At 42.8% G+C, this 13,062-nt stretch overlaps 1 long non-coding RNA gene across 1 annotated transcript in view; it reads right to left on the bottom strand.

Annotated features, from left to right (window-relative positions):
- Window positions 1-1,228: 1,228 nt before the first annotated feature.
- Window positions 1,229-13,062, bottom strand: part of LOC118553292 (uncharacterized) — a 383,189-nt gene continuing 371,355 nt past the window's right edge. The window contains exon 4 of the long non-coding RNA XR_013444733.1: window positions 1,229-1,294. This is a non-coding gene — a long non-coding RNA (uncharacterized LOC118553292). The remainder of the gene's footprint in view (window positions 1,295-13,062) is intronic.

Genomic DNA, 13,062 nt, shown 5'->3' with positions numbered 1-13,062 from the left:
GGACTTAATTACTTAACAAATGGAATTGTTAAGTGTTTCTTTTGGCCTAGAAATCCCATGAAAAAACTACAGAGACACAGAGTTCTGTGAACTGAGGAAGTTTTGGAACCTCAGGTTTATTATGTTTTAGCTATTTAAATAGCTACTTGAAAATTGAAATTAATTAAAAATATTTGGCACATACAACTTTGACTATATCAGTCTACTACTTAAAAATGTCAGTGTCCTTGCATGCTTACCAAGAAGACACCAAATTTCTCAGACCGTTATTGTAGACTTTCCATGTTCCGCACCCACCCACCCAACGTACCTTTTAGGTTTAATCTTCTATCGCTATCATCTGGCTAAAGCAAAATATTCACCATTCCCAGAGTTATGACTTGCCCTCTCTACCACCTTCACGGCCAAAAATGCACTCTCCTACTGGTATCCTACTAATTCTTCAAGAATCTTCAAAACCCAAAATAAATTCTGTCTCTTCCATTGAAGAAATTTGTCTTTCTGTTCTGTCAGATGTGATTTCTCCTGCTTGGAACATCTGTTGACTTATTATACAACTCTTGGGAACATTTATCTCATATTTCCCCTTCTTTTCTTTTCTCCCTATTAAATGGAAAGTTCCCATATGATAAGGCTCATTTCTTTTTTTTTTTAAAGATTTTATTTATTTGACAGAGAGACACAGCGAGAGAGGGAACACAAGCAGGGGGAGTGGGAGAGGGAGAAGGAGGCTTCCTGCAGAGCAGGGAGCCCGATGCGGGGCTCGATCCCAGGACCCTGGGATCATGACCTGAGCCGAAGGCAGACGCTTAACGACTGAGCCACCCAGGCGCCCCGATAAGGCTCATTTCTTACATGGGTTTCTGTGCACTGCAATGTTACTACCTTGAATGAATCATTGGAATGGATTGGTGAATGGAAGGATGGATGCATGGGTAGATGAATGGCTGGATAATAAACTGATGGATGGGTAAAAATATCAATGCATGGATGGAGGACAGGTGACTAATGGATGTGTAGATGAAGAGGTACATGGATGAGTTAGTGGTTGTGTGAATGAACGTTACAGCAGTTTGAAAACCCATTTTTCCTAATATTTTAGTCCCTCATAGTCATAAATTACTGAGGGGTTAAATCCAATTAACAATCCTTTTACCATTCCATGCCTTACTAGAATTCTAACATCCCTTCTTATCTTATCATGAATTAGAACAAAATCTCCTACTCACCAATAAGATCTGCTTCTCCCAGTCAGTTTTATACATCAGTTTCCTTATCAAATCATTTGATTTGCCTGTCCAAAAAAATAAGTACATTGATTATGACATATAATTTTTATTATATCTATTTTGTGTTCTATAGTCACATAAAGGCAGCATGCTTATAGCGAAAAATCAAGTCTCCCCATAAAATGTGGGAATTAGCTGATTTTATACAGATATGGTTCAAGAGAATATAATGGAGTGGACTATGAAGATCAAACACAAAATTTGACAGTGATGTTGAGAAAGGGAACTACTGTTCATTGAGCATTGCTATGTGTCATTTAATTTTCCCAACTACCTTGTAAATTAGAGATTATTATTCCTATTTCCTAAATGATAAAACAGAAATATATAGAAGTTGTGAATCTAGCCCAAGGTTGCACATTTCATATATGGGGGAAACAGTATTGAGAGTCACACAGTTGTTATCAATTTAACGTGGCTCAGACCCATGCTCTTGGCTCCTCGCCACATTGGGGTGCATATGTGGACACCCAGCAGTGAGAACTAGGAAGAAAACTTTAGACAGAGAAAAATTGGCCTAGGTTTGTCCTCCACTGCCCAATCTGCTGACCCTAATAACATCAACAGCTTGAACCCAGGAGCCATAACAATTATAGTTGTCCACTTCACATTTCAGAGAATCAAGGAGTAAAAAGGAGAGGAAACTCAGGAGAGAGGAACATGAAGGGAATGGAAGACAAGAGGGCCCTGGGAAATCTGCAGAATTAACTTTATCAATGGCAGAAACAAAGAATCTTTCCCTGTCTCTCTTTCCCCTACCAGGCCTGTTGAGTATATTGATCAGACTTCATTCCACGGCCCCAGCTCAGAAGTTAAAGTGGATCTTGAAGGCACTTAACAGCTGGAGGTTCTCAGCTAACCGTACTCCTTGTAGCTAAACAACACATTTTGTCTGGAAGGAAGATCTGAGAAGTGCTTCTCCATGGATACCATGGTTCTTCCGATGAAATGTCTCCTAGGAGAACACCATGGGTGGGAGATGGAAGAAGAGAAAGAGGTAAGCTCACAGGAGACCTGATTACTGACTGACCCCCACTCAATGTTAGTTTACTGTGACCATCTCTTAACCGCTCTGGGTCTCTGTTTTCTCAGCTAAGAAAGGGAGAGGGGTTCTATTTGAAATCTAAGAAATACTTGATTCCAGATAGCATGAATTCTTATCTAGAAATCCCATGGAACTAACAGGGTATTAAGAGCATGGAGTCTAGGGCAGATTGCCTGAGTTTGAAATCTGGCTTTAGCACTAATCTTGGGTAAATTATAAAAATCTCTCTGGACTTTGGTTTCCTCCTCTTTAAGATGGGACTAATAATAGTCCATACCTACCTAATAGGGGTGAAAATCAAAAGAGAAGGAAGCATTTAGAAAAGTGCCTGGCACATAGTGAATAGTCAGCAAATGCTAGTTACAACTCCCAGCCTCTGGCGGCACATGTTCCCACATACAAATACTCTTGAAAGGACCCCAAGCTTAGAGTGAGAATTTAAGGGGCAAATGGTCCAGGTTAGGCTGGGCAGCAGCTGCATCGAAGGAAGAACGTTAGCCCTGCTTTTTGAATATCCTCGTTTCTGAGAAAGGGTAGAAGGCATTTTTCTTCCCAGAGTACAGTGTGTGGTTGCTTCCGTCTCTGATCTGATTGTTTGCACCTCAATGATTTTTTAATCGAAGGTTTTTAAAAGTTGTTAATTGAGTTCTGCCCCTCTAACCGTTTGAAGTCACTGAGTCTCAAACAAAATGCTTCAGAAGCCCATAAACATCATCGTCGGCTACAACCTGCTCAGAGCTATTAACTTTCTATTCTTTTATTTTTGGGATGCTTGACAACTAGGCTTCCTTTGCTATGCCGTAAGTCAGCCTCACAGCCTGGGGTAGGCGGTGGGGTGCGGTGGGGATTCTGGCCAATCGCTTATCAAAAGCAAGGTTCCCATGTTTTCAGGCCTTTGATTAAGGAAAGAGAATGTGCTTCAGAAATTGATTCCAATGACGATCCAGACCCCAAAGAGCAAGACTGTTGTCAATCATAATCATCAAAGGTGGAGCTTACAAGTGAATGAAGAGGAGTGCCTGTTTGGATGATCAGTAGATCATCTTTCTAATCGCAGTAGAACAGCTGAGCTGTTCCTTTTGAAAGGTGGCATCCTCACTGTTGGCAAAGGGATGCAGAGATGGAATTAGGACAGGGAAGAGGGTGTGTGAGGGGGAAATAAAAAACAACACATCAAGTCTTGCTCTGATCCTACAAGTAGCCTCTTTGCCATGGGATCAGAAATGGTGAATGTTCACGGTTATTAAGAGTCAACCCAGGGGGCACCTGGCTGGCTCAGTCAGCAGAGCGTGTGACGCTTGATCTCAGGGTTGTAAGTTTGAGCCCTACGTTGAGTGTAGAGATTACTTAAAAATAAAATCTTTAAAAAAAAAGAGAGAGTCACCCGGAAGCATAGCAGTGCCTTCAGAAAAATGGTGCATAATTTGCTTTATGTTTCCATAAAGATGTTTCATTTTGTTTATTGAACGAGGGAGTACAGTTGAGGTCCTATCACCACTGGGAACCGGTGAGCTTCTTCTCTCTACATCTTAAATTACTTTGATATTAAAGAAATGTGACTGTAGACATGAGACAGGAACTGAGCATCCTGTTTATTTCCCTAGAGGCAAAAAAACAAACAAAACAAAAAAAAAGAAAAATAGAAAAACAAAAAATACAGGATGCCATTGCTGAGGAAGAAATAGAAACCACAGCTGCTGGACTCTGTGTTTTTTCCCATCTGTTTTTCAGCTCCCTAATTATTCATCCCTAGTTTCTACTTACTTGTGTTTCAGCACACTTTTTTTCTCCTTCCTATCAGTCCATTTCACTTCCCAGGAGAACCCCGAGATCTCTTCAGTTCTACCGTTTGTCCCCTGAGAGGCATGCAGTCTGGTGCTTAAGTACCCAGTTATCAGAATACACTTCCTAGCCCATGTAAGTTCAGGCAAATTGCTTCCCCTCCTCATACCTCGTGTCCTCATCTGTAAAAAGGATGTGAAGAGTCCTGTATCATAACGCGGTTGTAAGGATTCCATGGGGGCACACATATAAAGCATCTAAATCACTGTTAGCTCTTTCTATTATATATCCTCTGGCCTCACTCCTTCCCATAAATCCGGTATCACTCATTAACTAGCAATTTAGAGGAAAAGGAAGGGAAAACTGGCTAAAAGAAACAGAAAGGTGAATGCTGATATAGTAGCTTTCAAGTAGGGGGAGTGGGAACTGGAGTGTTAGCTGTCATTGAAGTATGAGAAGGCACTCTAGAATTTTTGCATAAGGGTCTAGAACAATCATTTGAGCCCATATAATTCATATAGGAAAATAGGCATATAGGCAAAGCCATATCTAGTTTCTCTGACCCCATGATAGAGAGCATTTAGCATACCTACTTAGAAAAGAATTTGGACTAACAATTGATCTCCCTCTTCTAGCTTTTGTAGGACACAAGCAGAATTTAAAATACATTAATACAGCTGTGGGGAGGAATGGGAAAGGATGAGAGAGAGAGGTAGTAAAAAAAGCAAATAGTCCCTTTCCCCACTGCATCGAAGAAGCATTTTCCTAGGCTGACCATCTGCTGGCCAATCTGAAGTCAGTTCCATCCCAAATCATGTGCGCTCCATGGCACTTCAATCTTGGGCCTCCAGATTGATGTAGACCAGAAGAAAGGCATATCTGAATGGCCAGAATGATGCTGCCACCCTTCTGGGAAGCTCCAATGTATGCCACAAGCCAAGGCCTCAAAGACATGTGCAGAGTGACTTGGTTGGCATTATTAATCGTGTTAAAACTAGATTCTATTTTAGATATCGTACAAGCTTTTAACAGTGGAGGATTTAAAACCTATATAAAACAGACACGTGCATAACACGAGCTGCCCTGTACCCTTCATCTATCATTATCATCTCGGGACCCGTCCTGTTTCATTTGACCCCGACCCACTTCTCCACTTCCCATATGATTTTGAAGCAATTCCAGGCTATCATATCATTTCACCCCTAAGTATTTGAGTAAGTTTCTCTGAAACAGAGGTTAGCAAACTCTGGCCCATGGATCAGCCTCCTGTTTTATCAATAAGGTTTACTGGAATGCGGCCATGCCCATTCATTTACCTCTTTTCCATTGCCTGCTTCCCCAGAGACCCTATGGGCCTTAAAGCCTAAAATATATACTATTTGGCCCTTTAAGAAAAAGTTTGATAACCCGCCCCCCTCCCTGCTCTAAAAGATAAGGACTTTATTTATTTATTTAATTTTGTTTTATTTTATTATGTTAGTCACCATCATTAGTTTTTGATGTAGTGTTCCATGATTCATTGTTTTTCATATAAGATAAGGACTTTAAAAAAACATAACTAGAATACTATTATCACACCTCAAAAATTACCAGTAATGTACTACACAGTAACTTGAAATTGTTTGGGACTCTATACCTTATTAAGTGCCTTCATATTTGTTACTTCATTTGAATCTGCAACAACTCTCTGAGATAAAGCTGGAAAACTTTAATGTCATCTAAATCCCTTTTATATATGAAGAAATATGGAAGCATAGAGAATTTAAAAGCGATTTCATCAAAGCCAGGCAGCTAATAGCAGTTTGAATAAGCCTCGGCCTCTCCTCTGATATATTGTGGTAGGTCAAGGGGAAGTTTGAATTCTGCAGTATGTGAATGATAAACTGTGTACTTCTCAGTTCTATTTCACGAGTATGTGACTTGAAGGGCCTGGGGTGGAATATATATTTCAGACATGACTTGGAGATAATTTAAGGTGAACCTCCTTCAAGCAGTAAAAATAAGCAAGTTTTTATCCCGAGTGTGAGTTCCCATGGAACCACTCTGAGTTTGAAGAGCTGCAGTGGTGTCTGGAGAAAAATCTAGGGGTAATCCTGTTTCCTAGCATCTTCCTTAGAGAAGAACATGGTGTATTATTTTACAGGCCAAAGAAAAAGGGTGAAATGTGAGGGGTGGAAATTCACTTTAGTTACACGAGCACCCAGAGTCTGGGGTGCATCCCAACTTTTTCTCTCCCATAAAGCTGGCTGGAAACATAATAAAAACCAGACTTTCTCATGAGAAACCTGATGGCATTTTTATTGGTTTGTCTGTGAGATAATACTCCACCTTTGGGAAGAAAATCCAAGAGAGCTTGTAAGAGTGGGAAATAGTCACAGAAAGTCCAGTTGTATTTCAGAAACCATAAGAAAATTAGTTTCCATTTTCACATGACCTGAAACTCAATATAATCAAAGGTCATCACCCAAGCAGTGTCCAGATTATTTAAAATAAAAGCTTGATTATGTTTACAAACTAGCTTTCTTTAAGAAATTGAAAACGTGGGGCGCCTGGGTGGCTCAGTCGGTTAAACGTCTGCCTTCAGCTCAGGTCATGATCCCGGGGTCCTGGGATCGAGCCCCGCATCGGGCTCCCTGCTGCGCAGGAAGCCTGCCTCTCCCTCTCCCACTCCCCCTGCTTGTGTTCCCTCTCTCGCTGTGTCTCTCTCTGTCAAATAAATAAATAAATAAATAGAAAGAAAGAAACTGAAAATGTTGTCCTAATTAGGCAATTGGCTCCCTGAGAGTAGGGACCACTGCAGGGCCTAGAACTGGGTCTGCCAGGGTGTGGTACTTCATCTAAGTGGTGTTGAATGGCTACCCAGTGTCAACATCATTACTTTAGGTATGGGCCTAAAGTATGACCAGATCATACTTCTGGTCGCTAAAAGGAACCTATCTCCCCAAATAATAACTCTATAGTGGAGAGAATCCTGATAGGATACCACCTTAACCAAGTGATCAAGGTTAACATCACCACTGATAAGTCATGTGGATATCACATAGCCTGTGGTAGGTCAAATAATGGCCCCCGATGATATCCAAGTTCTGATCCCTGGACCCTGTGGCTATGTTATATGGCAAACTTTATGTAACAAAAGGGACTTTGCAGTTGCAATCGAGATGGGGAAATTATCCTGGATTATCTGGGTGGGCCCAGTGTAATCTTAAGAGTCCTTATAGGGGCGCCTGGGTGGCTCAGTCGGTGAAGCATCTGCCTTTGGCTGAGGTCATGATCCCGGGGTCCTGGGATTGAGCCCCATGTTGGGCTCTCTGCTTAGCTGGGAGCGTGCTTCTCCCTCTCCCTCTGCCTGCCGCCCCCCTGCTTGTGCTCTCTCTCTGTCAAATAAATAAATAAAATCTTAACAAAAAAAAAAAAGGAGTCCTTATAAGAGGGAGGCAGAGAGAGATCTGACTATGGAAGAAGAGAAGGCAATGTGATGGCAGAAGCAGAGACTGGAGTGCTGTACCACCTGCCAAGGAATGCTGGGAGCCTCCAGAGGCTGGAAGAAGCAAGGAACAATTCTCCCTGGAGCATCCTGTAGGAAGCAGGCCTGGCAACATTGATTTTAGCCCCGTAAGACTCATTTCAGACTTCTGGCCTTCAGAATTATAAGAGAATAAATTTCTGTCATTTTCAGCCACTAAATTCATGGTAATTTATTACAGCAGCAACTAAGACATACTCTCAGATATAATGTGATGAGAAGAGCACCTCGCCTCTGTGGTTTCTCTCCCCTGTCTTATAATGAAAAGACATCAGACAAACCCAAATGGAGGGATGCGCTACACAATACCTGACTAGTGCTCTTCAAAAGTGTCAAGGTCAGGACAAACAGGAAAGTCGGAGAAAGTGCCACAGAAAACAGGAAACTAAGGAATCATAAGGACTGAATGGAGTGTGGTATCTTGGCCTGGATCCTGGAACAGAGAATGACAGTAATAGAAAGACTGGTGCGATCTGAATAAAGTCTGTAGTTCAGATAGTCGTATTGTACCCATGCTAATTGCTTCGTTTTGTAGACGTCGACAATAGAGGAAACTGGGGGAAGGGTCTATGGGAACTCTTTGCACTATTGTTGCAAATCTCTGTAAACCTAAAGTCATTTCAAAATAAAATGTTTGAAAAGGAATCCTTCCCAGTAATGTTTGTCTCGTCAGATCTGTTATTGGAGGTGGAAATGATACAGGGATGTGTTTTAGGGATTCTGGGGCTGCACTGATTGGATTCTCCTGGAAGAAAGGAAGAAAGAGCTGGAAAGAGAGATGACTGAGGGTAGAGGGAAGCTGCCACTCTCCATCGCATTAGGTGCCACTGGGTGGTACTAATACCTCATGCTGTCCTGGAACCATAGGCAAGGGGGAAATGCCCCTGTATTTTATGGAGGGACATTTAATGGCACAGAACAGTTCAGTGGCAAATAATGTTCATTGAATTAATTTGATTTGCCCAAGCTCACCGAGCAAAGAGGGGGAAAGAAAACTTCACTCTCGAGGGCAAAAGTACCAAGAACTGGTGGATATATTTTCAAACCACCATACCAGGTGTTCTCTTAGCCTTGGCTCTGACGGAGAATTTGATCTTCTATGCTAGGCTTTCTCTGGGCAACCACATTTCCTCCCACAGTTTCGTGTGGCTCAAAGTGAAACCTGGCTTTCTTTCAGAAGACTCCCCCCATCTCTCTTCTAAGTTTCCAAGCCCCGTGAAAAGTCACAGCATGTTAAGAAAAGAGAAGGGAACTTGAAATGATCCCAACCTTTCAGGATCTGGTTATAGTCATCTGTCTCTTTTGTTCTTGCTGTAGCACTAAAATGTGACATCTCTGATTCTTCTCAAGCAAGGGTTGCTGCAACCTTCAGCAGCTTCTCCATGGTGCTGCCACTGTATGACACTGACGTTCTGTTCGGTACCCACTGACTGTCACCACATGACCTTGTCCTTGAAGCCTGACTTTACTTGATTCTTGGCAAGTCTTTTTCTATACATTTGTATAGAAAAAGCGTTCAGTGTGCTCGTTCTCAGGCAGTCCTCTTAATTATTTACCTCTTTGGCTTCAGACTTCAGCTCTCATTTCTGTCGACTTCCTTACTTTCCCTTGCTCAAATAATGAACTCAGTATACCTAAAACCAGATTCAGCATTTTTCTCCACAGTGGCCTCTTCCTTGCCCTTGCTCTTCATTCTCTGAGTCATGAGCCTAACAATAAAAATTCACCATCTTCGGCTTCTTTGTTGCCTATATTCCCTATATTTGTAATGAGATTCTTGCCCCTGTATTGTATCAAAAAGAGCTCATCTGCCACTCAGTCTGGGATAGTTCCCGGCCATTACTGGGGATAGCAAAAAGCCTCAGTTTCTTCATTCAGCTTCAGATTGGTCCAATTGCTGGTTCCATTCTAAACTTGAGATTCCAGTTTCCTATCTGTCCCCATTTCCTGCCCTGGTTTCTTAACCCTTTCTGCCATATCTCCCTAACACCTAGATCATCACTTCTCAGACTATTAAAATGTGCACATGATTCCCTGAGGATCTTGTTAAAATGCAGATTATGATCCAGGAGATCTGGGGTGGTGCCTGAGATTCTGTATTTCTAATGAGCTCTTGGGTGATACCCACGCTGCTGGTCCAGGGCCACACTTGGTAGCAAGGGCTCATAGCAAGTCTCCTAAATGTGCTTCCTCACTCACCATCTTTCTCCACAAAGGGGAAAACACAAGTGCTGTCACATTGCCAGGCTTTCTGGATCTCACACCGCCAGCATCACTGGTCCCCAGCATAGGAGAGTGCTCAAATCCCCTGGAGATGCGATGAGAAATACTGATTCTTGGGTTTCACCCCCTGGAGATTCTGACTCACTAGGTCTGGGGTAGGGCCTCAGAATCTGTATTTTTAAGAAGCACCGCCCCCTCCCCAGGCAGTCTTAATGATTTTTTAAGAACCAGTGTCTTACAGGTTAAAGTCCAAACTGAAGCCTTAAATATAGTCTTTCCCAGCAGATCCAATCTCCTTTATTTCTCATTTATTACTCCCCCCAAACCTTTGTTCTGGGCAGGCTGTCTCTTAAAAAGACCCAAAGCATTCCCTACTCTTTACTCTGGCTCCACCTACAAATTCTCCCCACTCTAGAATTACTCTGTCTTATCTGTGTATGTTCACAGTCACTCCACCAAGAATACCAGCTCCTGGAAGACAAAGTGCCACACACACAGCTGGTAGGAAGAGACTTTGTCTCCACTCTCTTTAGCCCTGTCAACTCCAACCATCCTCCCAAATTCTACCAAGTCACTGCCTCCACCCCCCATATTCAAGTCCCATGGGAAACCCACTTTTCTGGAAGAATGGAAAATGTGACTCTCTTGACTGAAATAGAAGTGACACCCTGTCCTGACACGTAAGGAAGGATGCTGAGTCACACTCCAATCCTAGCTGGAAACAAGTCCCTGGGGACAGGGACTTTGTCTTATATTTGTTCTATGCTATTTTCATAAGTCAAAAGCATCTCATGTTCACCATTAAATGAAATGCTAAGCAAACATCTGAGTATGTTTGGTGATCTGCCAGAAGGTGACACATAATGGTAGGGATGGAGTCATTACAGCTAATTAGTCAAAATGACATCAAAACTTTCTAATTAGCTTTTGTAAACATCCTTGTGCCAAGAAAACATTAGGTGTTGAACCTCATTATATCTACTCCTAAAATATGATTAGAACAGCCTACGGTGCCGCGGAACACATAAGGCTAACGCCAGCCGTGAGAAATCAGGATCTATCAGCATCAGCTTAACGTACACAGGAAGAAACACTTACGGCTCAGTAGGAATTAAGAAGTGAGGCCGACTCAGCACCCAGGGTTGTCTAAAGAAAGAAAGAGAAACAACATCCAGGAGTCCTTTTTTCTTTTTAAGATTTTTAAAATTTATTTATTTATTTGGCACAAAGAGAGAGAAAGAGCGAGAGAGCACAAGCAGGGGGAGCGGCAGGCAGAGGGAGAAGGAGAAGCAGGTTTCCCACGGAGCAGGGAGCCCCGATGCAGGGCTCGATCCCAGGACCCTGAGATCATGACCTGAGCCAAAGGCAGACGCTTAACTGACTGAGTCACCCAGGCGCCCCTCCAGGAGTCCTCTTTGTGAACCAAAAATATGCTCTCTGGACCAAACCTAACAAGAGAATACATGATCCATCATGATGTCACCCAAACCTGCCTCTAGCTCATTCCCCAACCCCTCTCTTCCGATCCAGGTGACTTTCCTGTACCTAAAGCTGTCCCCTGCCCACTGCCATGCTCTTTCTCTTATGCCTCTATTCTAGGCACATACTATTTTCTTTGTTCAAGAGGTCCTGCCACACACTCACTCAACCTTTAAGATCAAATGTCACCTCTGGAGAAAAGGTAGTAGCTTCATTCTAGGGAGGGAATGGGGTCTAAACTGCTGCCACTTATTTTTTGTAAGAAGCCGGAGTTTATTTCTATTTAAACAATACTCAAGGAATTTTCAGAAGGTCAGAAGGCCCAAAGATAGCCAGGTTTAATATAATATTATAGCCAGGCGCCGGCAGCTGCTGCCTGTTTAGAAATCTTCAGGACAACCCTGGGTGGTTTGACCCTGGTAATTCTCCCAGTCCACAAGTGCTGCATTCCTCTGAGTGTTGGCGTAATTCACACGAGGCTAGCCCTCCAGTAATGATGACCGAAAACAATGCTAGAAGCAATCATTGTCATTGAGAGGAAGAAAGGTAAATGATCAGAGAAGAAAGCCACCATAGCACTTTCAAGAAGCAAAATTATTAATTCAGTATAAAACAAATGAGCAGACGTGTGATCAGTGTCTTTCAAGTAAATGGAGGAGTTGCTGATTTCACCTGTGAGTAGGACCTTCTGCCCATTAATCCGAGGTCAATCCCTCTTCTACTTTATTGGGCTTTTCCAGAGTAAAACCCCAACACTAATCTCTCTGAATCGCAACAATAATAACAGTTTTATTGTAAGAGCAACCAGTATTAATTGAGCACTTACTATGTGCCAAATGCTGTGAAGTCTTAACAGGGATAATTTCAGTTAACTTCACAAATTATCCCCACTTTCCAGATTAGGAGCTTGGAGTTTAAGACACCAAGTAATTTAATTTGCCTACATTTGCCAGGGCAGTACGTGAAGGAGCCAAGATCGAAGCACAGAAGCCATATAGTGCATTATTAAGGTATAGTGCTCGCAACTAATCAACACCACTAGGCTCACGGTTATTGACTCATTACCAGTGATGCTGATCTCCACTGAGCAGCTCTGCCCACTCCAGGCATGCAGCATCAGACCCTCTACGGCTGGCTGAGGGGAGCACAAGCCCCTTGGATTTGTGGAGCGTGGGGCCATCTCAGTGTTGCCACCAGCCCCTGGAAATTACCATGACAACGCGCTTGGAGTCTTCTTTGGTGGGCTCTGGCCCGGTGATGAGTGCAAACTTCTTTACTCCTTATGGATCCCGAAAAGCCAACCCTTCAGTGGCGGTACCTGTTAGTAACTGGCTTCCTGTGATGTGCCCCAAAGAGCAGGCTCCACCTAGGTCTTGAAGCTAAACCCCTGTAATGTATGTGCAAGTTGTTGGCTAAAGGTCCAAACTTAAAACTCGTTGTACCTCCTCAGTAAAGCCTTTTCTGGCCCCCAGTCAACTCTAAGTTATTTCTTTCCACTCCCCAATTCCTTGGTGTTCTATCTGTAGGTCCTTTTCAGTTCATTTCCCACTCGGGGCTTAAGGGGAAAGTTGCTACAACACATGGCAAGCAGTCAATAAAAAAATTGCAAATAACTGCATCAAAATGCCAGTTCATGGGGCGCCTGGGTGGCTCAGTCGTTAAGCGTCTGCCTTCAGCTCAGGTCATGATCCCGGGGTCCTGGGATCGAGCCCCACATC

Source organism: Halichoerus grypus, chromosome X, assembly GCF_964656455.1.
Source record: "Halichoerus grypus chromosome X, mHalGry1.hap1.1, whole genome shotgun sequence".
Taxonomy (NCBI): Eukaryota; Metazoa; Chordata; class Mammalia; order Carnivora; family Phocidae; genus Halichoerus; species Halichoerus grypus.
The sequence above is the reverse complement of the archived record's forward strand: the minus strand, read 5'-3'. Positions and strand labels throughout refer to the sequence as shown.